Source organism: Leptodactylus fuscus, chromosome 3 (genome assembly GCF_031893055.1).
Source record: "Leptodactylus fuscus isolate aLepFus1 chromosome 3, aLepFus1.hap2, whole genome shotgun sequence".
NCBI lineage: Eukaryota > Metazoa > Chordata > Amphibia > Anura > Leptodactylidae > Leptodactylus > Leptodactylus fuscus.
The window spans coordinates 228,799,572-228,807,631 of NC_134267.1; positions in this window are offsets into that span (position 1 = coordinate 228,799,572).

Sequence of the window (8,060 nt, forward strand, 5' to 3'; positions counted from 1 at the left end):
ATTAGAGAGAAGCAGCGTCCCTGACCGCATGCGCTTGTCCAGGTGTTGGTAGTCAAGTGGACCTTAGAGCAGGGGTCTCAAACTCAATTAGCCCGGGGGGCCGCTAGAGGTAAAGTCTGGGTGAGGCTGGGCCGCATCAGGTTTTTCCCAATTTTTTTTTTCTCTAAAAGTCATATTCTGACACTCATAACTTTTTTATACGTCCGTGTACGGGGATGCATAGGGCGTCTTTTTTTGCGGGGCCGGGTGTACTTTTTAGTTCTACGATTTTGGGAAATTGCTTTTGCTTTGATAATTTTTTTTATTCAAATTTTTATCAGACTCAAAACAGTGAAAAAACGGCGGTTTGGCACTTTTGACTATTTTTACCGCTACGGCGTTTACCAAACAGGAAAAATATGTTTATAGCTTTGTAGAGCGGGCGATTTCGGACACGGGATTACCTAACATGTATGTGTTTCACAGTATTTAACTACTTTTATATGTGTTCTAGGGAAAGGGGGTGATTTGAATTTTTAATACTTTTTTAAAAAATTATATATATTTTTTTTACTTTCATTTAATTTTTTTTTTAGCATTTATTAGTCCTACTAGGGGTACTGAACCCCAGGGGGTCTGATCACTAATGCAATGCATTACAATGCTAATGCATTGCAAAAAATCATAATTTCTTTTGCAGGCTGCATAGACCAGCTTGCAAAAGAAAGAGATTGCAGTCTGGCCGGGAGCCTTTAACAAGGCTCCCTGCTGTCATGGCAACATGATGTCGGTCCTGGAGCTTTCTGGCAAAATGGCGGCGCCAATGCACCGCCGGTAAAATGGCGCCTCCGGCGCCTTTGATCGTGGCACTGGAGGGGTTAATGCCTCCGATCGGTCCGGGGACTGATCGGAGACATTAGCGCCGGTTGTCTACTGCTTAAATCGGTTGCCATAGTTAATCACTATTTTGACGTATGTCAGGAAGGGGTTAAACACCCGGCATCCGCCGGGGGGGCGCAAACTATTGTCCAGAGGGCCGCAGTTTGAGACCCCTGCCTTAGAGCAAAGCGCAGAATTCAGGGCCCGACTGATGTCATGGGACACGTGCAGGCGCAAGGTGGGGACGGCACACCAAGAGAAGTAATGACGGCTAGGGGCAGCATTGCGAGGTGCCGCAGCTGCTATCAGGTCATGGAAGGCCTGAGTCTTCACAGGCATAAACTCCACAAGCAGTTTAAAGTCCCCCTCCAGCTGCCCAATGGATTAATGTTCCTCACAAGCTGCCCCAGTTTAATGTCTCCCTCCAGTAAACCCAGTTTAATGTCCCTCTCAGATGCCCCCATGATTTAATCTCCCTCTCTAGTTGCCCTAGTTTAATATTCCCATTTAGTTACCCACAGTTTAATGTCCCTTGTGAGTTGCCCGAGGTTAAAGTCCTCCTCAAGCTGCCCCATGGTTTAATGTTTCTCACAAGTTGTCCCAGTTCAATGTCCCCCTCTGGTTGTCCCAGTTTAAAATTGGACAGCTGCAGGGTGACATTAAACTGTGGGTACCAAGAGAGAGACTTTATACTGTGGAGAACATTATAACATACCTCCCAAAAGTTCCGGATCCAATTGCACTTCGTACAACTCAACCTGGAACATCTACTTTACGATGGGTTTGCACAAAAGTTATCACTTTTCGGGCCCAAAGAAATTGAATATTTCTGGATTGTTACTGAAAATTTGCGAGTATCTCAGAAAATTTTTAATTATCGGCTACAATGCTTTGAGAAATTTTATATATATTTGTAATTATGCATTCCTTTCTTAGCCATGAAAAGAAAAAGAGAATTATAGTCATGACTAGCGTTGAGCCAATCTTGAGATTTCAAGATTGATTTTAAAATCCGATTTCCGATCCTTTACCAACCAAATCGGGAAATTTGCTCGATCGCCAATCGGAATCCGATCTTTTCTGATCCCGATCCTGAGATAACCTCCGATCTCGATCCCGCTGGAAAAGATCGGGTTGGAATTCCGATCGCGATCATGAAATTTACTCTGATTTTTTCCTATCCCGATCGCTCAACCCTAGTCATGAGAACTAGCCGTGAGAGGGCGTTGCTGGTGTTTTACTCTATAGTATCCAATTACCACGTCCATGACTTTCTTACTTCCACTGAGTCAAACTGCTATTCAGTGTCCAAATAATACAACCAAATATTTAATTCTGAATGTTTACTTGGACCATTGTGAGTCTGACCCTGGGAATATTTCCTCACAGGTCTCATAGGCAACATAACGCTGGGTAAAAGGTGACTGTACACAACAGGTACATACTGTACATACATAGAAATCACCGGGCCCTGTGGGGAAATCATTTATAGGTACAAAGGTTTAACTCTTGTGCTCAGTGTTGCAGAGGAGTTGTCTCCAATGTGTCGGAACACCCTGTGTAATTGGTATAGTCCTTGTGATACACAGTCCATGTATCAGTATAATCCTTAGATGGAATCCATAGCTTAGGTGTCAGAGGAAGAAGGAAGTCCGCTGACTCCATAGTATTTGCCTGCCCTGTCATCACTGATATTTAGTATGTTCTTTATAGTGTAGAATCTTTCAAAATCGTTTCTACACTTGTTCAAGTTGCAAACCAGCGGAAACAGCATTGAATATTTGCTCGTTTCTTTAGCAATCGTGCCGGTCTGTGCTACTGTCACGTCACTGGTTTATTCCTTGGAATTGGTATTGTCTTTAACCCACAAGAGTGGCGACTTTTTATAGATAGCTCATCTAGAAGTTTAAAGGCTGTGCTGCTACAGAATGGGAACAAGTATCCGTCTATTCCTTTAGCTCACTCCATACACTCAGAGGACTACAACAACGTCAAGACTGTATTGGAGATGCTGAAATATGCTACTCATTGTCGGGATGTTATTGGAGATTTTAAGATGGTAGTAGTGTTTTTTATGGGTTTACAGGGTGGTAACTAGAGATGAGCAAGTAGTGTTCGATCGAATACTACGGTATTCGAAATACTTGTACTCGAACTACTAGCTGTTCGAAGTTTAAGGTTCGATGCAGAACCAGCATTGATTGGCCGAATGCTATACATTCTGCCAATCAACGCTGGTTCTTCTCCTACCTTTAGAAGTCTTCTCCCACACTGTTCGGCTGTTCGAACGGATTTCAAACCCCATTATAGTCTATGGGGGGAAATGCTCGTTTCAGATAATAATTCGATAAAATTATTTTTACCAAGTCCCTTGAAGTCTTCTCCCAGCGCAGCGCCCCCGCGGCGTCTTCCGGCTGGAATTCACTCTGTCTAGGCATCCCGCCTAGGCAGAGCTGACTGCGCATGCGTGGGCATGCCCTCGCATGCGCAGTCGGCTCTGCTCAGGCGTCGGGCTGGGCAGAGCCGATCGCGCATGCGCAGTTGGCTCTGCCTAGGCCCCGATGCCTAGGCAGAGTGAATTCCAGCCGGAAGACGCCGCGGGGGCGCTGCGCTGGGAGAAGACTTCAAGGGGAATCCAGCCTGACCGTCACTTGTGGACTTGGTAAAAATAATTTTATCGAATTATTATCTGAAACGAGCATTTCCCCCCATAGACTATAATGGGGTTTGAAATCCGTTCGAACAGCCGAACAGTGTGCGGCTGTTCGAATCGGATTTTGAACCTCGGACATTTTAGTGTTCGCTCATCTCTAGTGGTAACACAAAATATCCCTGCTACCTTTGCCTATGGGACAGCAGGGACAAGAATGCGCATTACCACCAGAGGGACTGGCCACAACGTACTGAGTTCTCTTTAGGAAAGAGCAATGTAAAATGGGATTCGCTGGTGGAGCCCCACAAGGCATACCTCCCAACCGTCCCGATTTCCATGGGACATTCACGATTTCAGTGATGTGTCCCGCGGTCCCGGTTGGAGGGAGGTATGTCCCGATTTCAACTCAGATCTGTGTCTGCCGCACATTTTGTCCCTCTTTCTACTTTTCAAAAGTTGGGAGGTATGCACAAGATGCTAATGCCACTCCATATCAGATTAGGGCTCACAGCTCTAGATAGAGTCTCCAGCTTTCACATACCTTCAAAATATCTTTCCGAAGCTGTCTGAGGCCAAGATCAAAGCCGGCATTTTTGTGGGTCCTCAGGTAAATGAGGTGATGGAGTGTGTAGAATTTCCTCAGCTACTCATAAAGGAGAAAGCGGCTTGGCACATTGTTCTTGAAGTGCTGCGAGGTTTCCTTGGTAAGCACAAGGCAGAAAATTATGTAGATCTCGTCCAAACTCTTGTGTGCAAGTACCACGAAATGGGCTGCAGGATGTCTCTTAAAGTTCATATTCCTGATGCCCACCTTGACAAGTTTAAGGAGAATATGAGGGCGTTCTCTGAGGAGCAAGAAGAAGGCTTTCATCAAGATATACGGGATTTTGAACATCGCTACCAAGAACAGTACAACGAAAACATGATGGGAGATTACATTTGGGGACTTGTTCGAGAAAGCGACTTACAGTATAATCGTAAATCTAGAAAGCAAACACACTTAAGTTGAATATCTCGACTCTTACAGTTCTGTATAATGACATTTTTCTATGACATATTGTTGTTATAGATGAAGCTAGACAGCTGAATATAGTCATTATTTTTACCAATATCAGACATTTTTATTGTTTCCGATGCCCTGGTCATAAAAACAAAATTGATTACCGTATATATTCGAGTATAAGCTGACCCGAATATAAGCCAAGCCTAATTTTACCACAAAGAACTGGGAAAACTTATTGACTCGAGTATAAGCCTGGGGGGGTAGCAGCAGCTACTGGAAAACTTCAAAAATTAAAATGGTCAGAATTTTTGGGTGCAGTAGGTGCTGAGGGAGGGGAGGGGGTGTTTTGTTTGTCTGTCTTCCCCTTCCCTGAGCTTGAGGACTGAGGACTGACTTTTTTTTTTCTTTTGCTTGACTTGAGTATAAGCCGAGGGGGGGCTTTTTCAGCACAAAAATTGTGCTGAAAAATTCGGCTTATACTCGAGGGACTCCCAGGGACACTGGGATTGAGCGATCATGCTATACTTGAGTTTGGGGTTGCAAGAAGAAGAAGACCTGAGAAGACACAGACTTCAAGGCTCGACTTTAGCAGGGAAGACTTCAAGAGCCTGAAGGCAAGGGTTAGCAGAATTCCATGGTGCAAAATTCTTAAGCACAAAAATGCACATGAAGGGTGGGAAATCTTCCGTAGGGAAATCATTAAAGCACAGGAACTAACAATACCTAGAAGGAAGAAAAATGGGAAGCACCTAAAAATATCAGGATGGATAACCAAAAAATTATATAACCTGCTAAAAAGGAAAAAGGAAACATACAAAAAGTGGAAGATGGGAACTATACCTAAGGAAGAGTACACAGCAGTCTGCAGACTCTGCAAGACAAGCATCAAAGGAGCTAAGGCTGAACACGAATTGAAGCTTGCAAAAGAGGCAAAGGATAAGGTAAAAGGATTTTGGGGATATGTTAAAAGCAAAAAAAAAGTGAAGGAGACCATTGGAGTCCTGAAGAATGACAAAGGAGAAACAGTTGACATGGTGGAACAGCAGGTGGAGCTACTAAATTCATATTTTGTATCCGTCTTCTCCCAAGAAACTAATGGAAATATCGACATTAATGGTGATGGAGATGAGGGGAAGGAGGACTCCAAGCTGACTATAAGCGAAGGTCTGGTAAGAGAGCACTTAGCCAAGTTACAGGAAACCAAGTCCCCAGGACCAGATGATTTACACCCTAGAGTCCTGAAAGAGATAGCAGAGGAAATAACAGAACCCCTTGCTATAATCTTTGGTAAGTCATGGGAAACAGGAGTGGTCCCTTTAGATTGGAAAAGGGCAAATGTTGTCCCCATCTACAAAAAGGGGAAAAGGGACGATCCAGGAAATTACAGGCCGGTAAGTCTGACCTCGATAGCAGGAAAAATCTTTGAGCAAATTGTCAAGGAACATTTACTTCGGTACCTGGATGGGAAGGCATTAATTAACCAGAGCCAGCACGGCTTTATGACCAATAAATCTTGTCAGACTAACCTGATTTCCTTCTACAACAAAATCACTGAATGGTTGGACCAAGGGAATGCCGTGGACATAGTATATCTTGACTTCAGTAAGGCATTTGATAAAGTATCACATAACCTTCTTATTGAAAAAATGATTAAGTATGGCTTTGACAAAAAATCAGTTAGGTGGATTCACAACTGGCTTAATGATCGGGCACAACGAGTAATACTAAATGGCTACACATCGAACTGGAAGAAAGTCAAAAGCGGGGTGCCGCAGGGCTCTGTTCTGGGCCCAGTACTTTTTAATATCTTTATAAATGATCTGGACGATGGAATTATTGGGGAACTCATAAAATTTGCAGATGATACGAAGATAGGAGGAATAGCCAACACTAGAGAGGAGAGAGAGTGTATTCAAAAGGACTTAGACACACTGGAACAATGGGCTGAGGCCAACAAAATGGTATTTAACAGGGACAAATGCAAAGTTCTACATCTGGGTAACAGAAATGTAAAAAACATATATAGTATGGGAGGAATAGAACTAAGTGATAGCATAGGGGAAAAGGACTTGGGCATAATAGTAGATCACAAATTCAACATGAGCCAACAGTGCGGTGCTGCTGCAAAAAAGGCTAATACAATTCTGGGATGTATTAAGACAAGCATTGAATCTAGATCAAGAGAGGTCATTATTCCGCTGTACTCTTCCCTGGTCCGACCACACCTGGAATACTGTGTACAGTTCTGGGCGCCTCAATTCAAGAAAGACATCGATATATTGGAGCAAGTCCAGAGAAGAGCAACCAAAATGGTGGAAGGTCTGCAAACCATGTCCTATGAGGAGCTGCTAAAAGAACTGGGATTGTTTAGTTTGCAGAAGAGAAGGCTGAGGGGAGATTTAATAGCAGTCTACAAATATCTGAAAGGTAGTCACAGTGCAGAGGGATCTACCCTATTCTCATTAGCACAAGGAAGTACAAGAAGCAATGGGATGAAACTAAAGGGAAAGAGATACAGATTAGACATTAGGAAAAACTTTCTGACAGTGAGGGGAGTGAGAGAGTGGAATAGGCTGCCACGGGAGGTGGTGGGCGCTCCATCAATGGAAATCTTCAAGCGGAATATGGATAAACATATAGCTGGGATGATTTAGGAAGACCTGCACTCGCAGGGGGTTGGACTCGATGGCCCTTGAGGTTCCTTCCAACTCTACCAAAAAAAAAAAAAGTAAAAAAGAGTATAATAATAATTTGTATTTTCTGTAATGCCATCCTATGTACTGTTAGGAAATAACATTTGATGAACAAGGACAAAGTTACATAGTGTTATACCATTTTGTTTCTTACCTACTTTATAGATGTGAATTACTTATAATGGCAAGGATTAGAGAATCCCGAAGGCAAATTTGGAAAGGGAGGCGCTTTCCCTTATTATTTTGATATTGTTTGCTTGTATTCATATATTTATTACATCATTTTTTTCTGTAAGCACTCTACTCTTTGTGTATATTACATTTAAAATTTCAGATTGTTCCGGGCTCTAAACATTCCCACAATTCCCAAAGGTTGCTAGCCTTTTGTTTGCCATTGTGTGCCAGAGGGCTCAGGTGTGAGTGGTCTGGGTATATTGGTCTCTTGGCTACTGTGAGTACCAGGTGGGTGCAATTGTTTGTGTGGATGGTCGGAGAGTGGGGTCACTGCACTACTTTGAAGCCTAGTGTAATAGGTTAGTGTGGAAGAAGAGTTCCTCTTTAATGGTCACATTCGTAGTTACACCTTCTTGTGGCACTTGTTCGGAACATTCCAATCCTCTGATAGAACTATTGTGGGGGTCAGCAGATGTCTATTGTGAAATTTTAGTTGCTTCCACCTTAATGAGAAGAGGTACTGGAGGTTGTGTGAGGGTAAGTTCACAGGGTTTTTTTTGGTCTGGAACCTGAGGCAGAGGCCGCCTCAGGTTCTGGACCAAAATACAGGTAGCTGTGACTGGATGCCGGTGCGTTGCACCGACACCCAGTCGCGCACTCCGCTCCAGATGAATGGGCC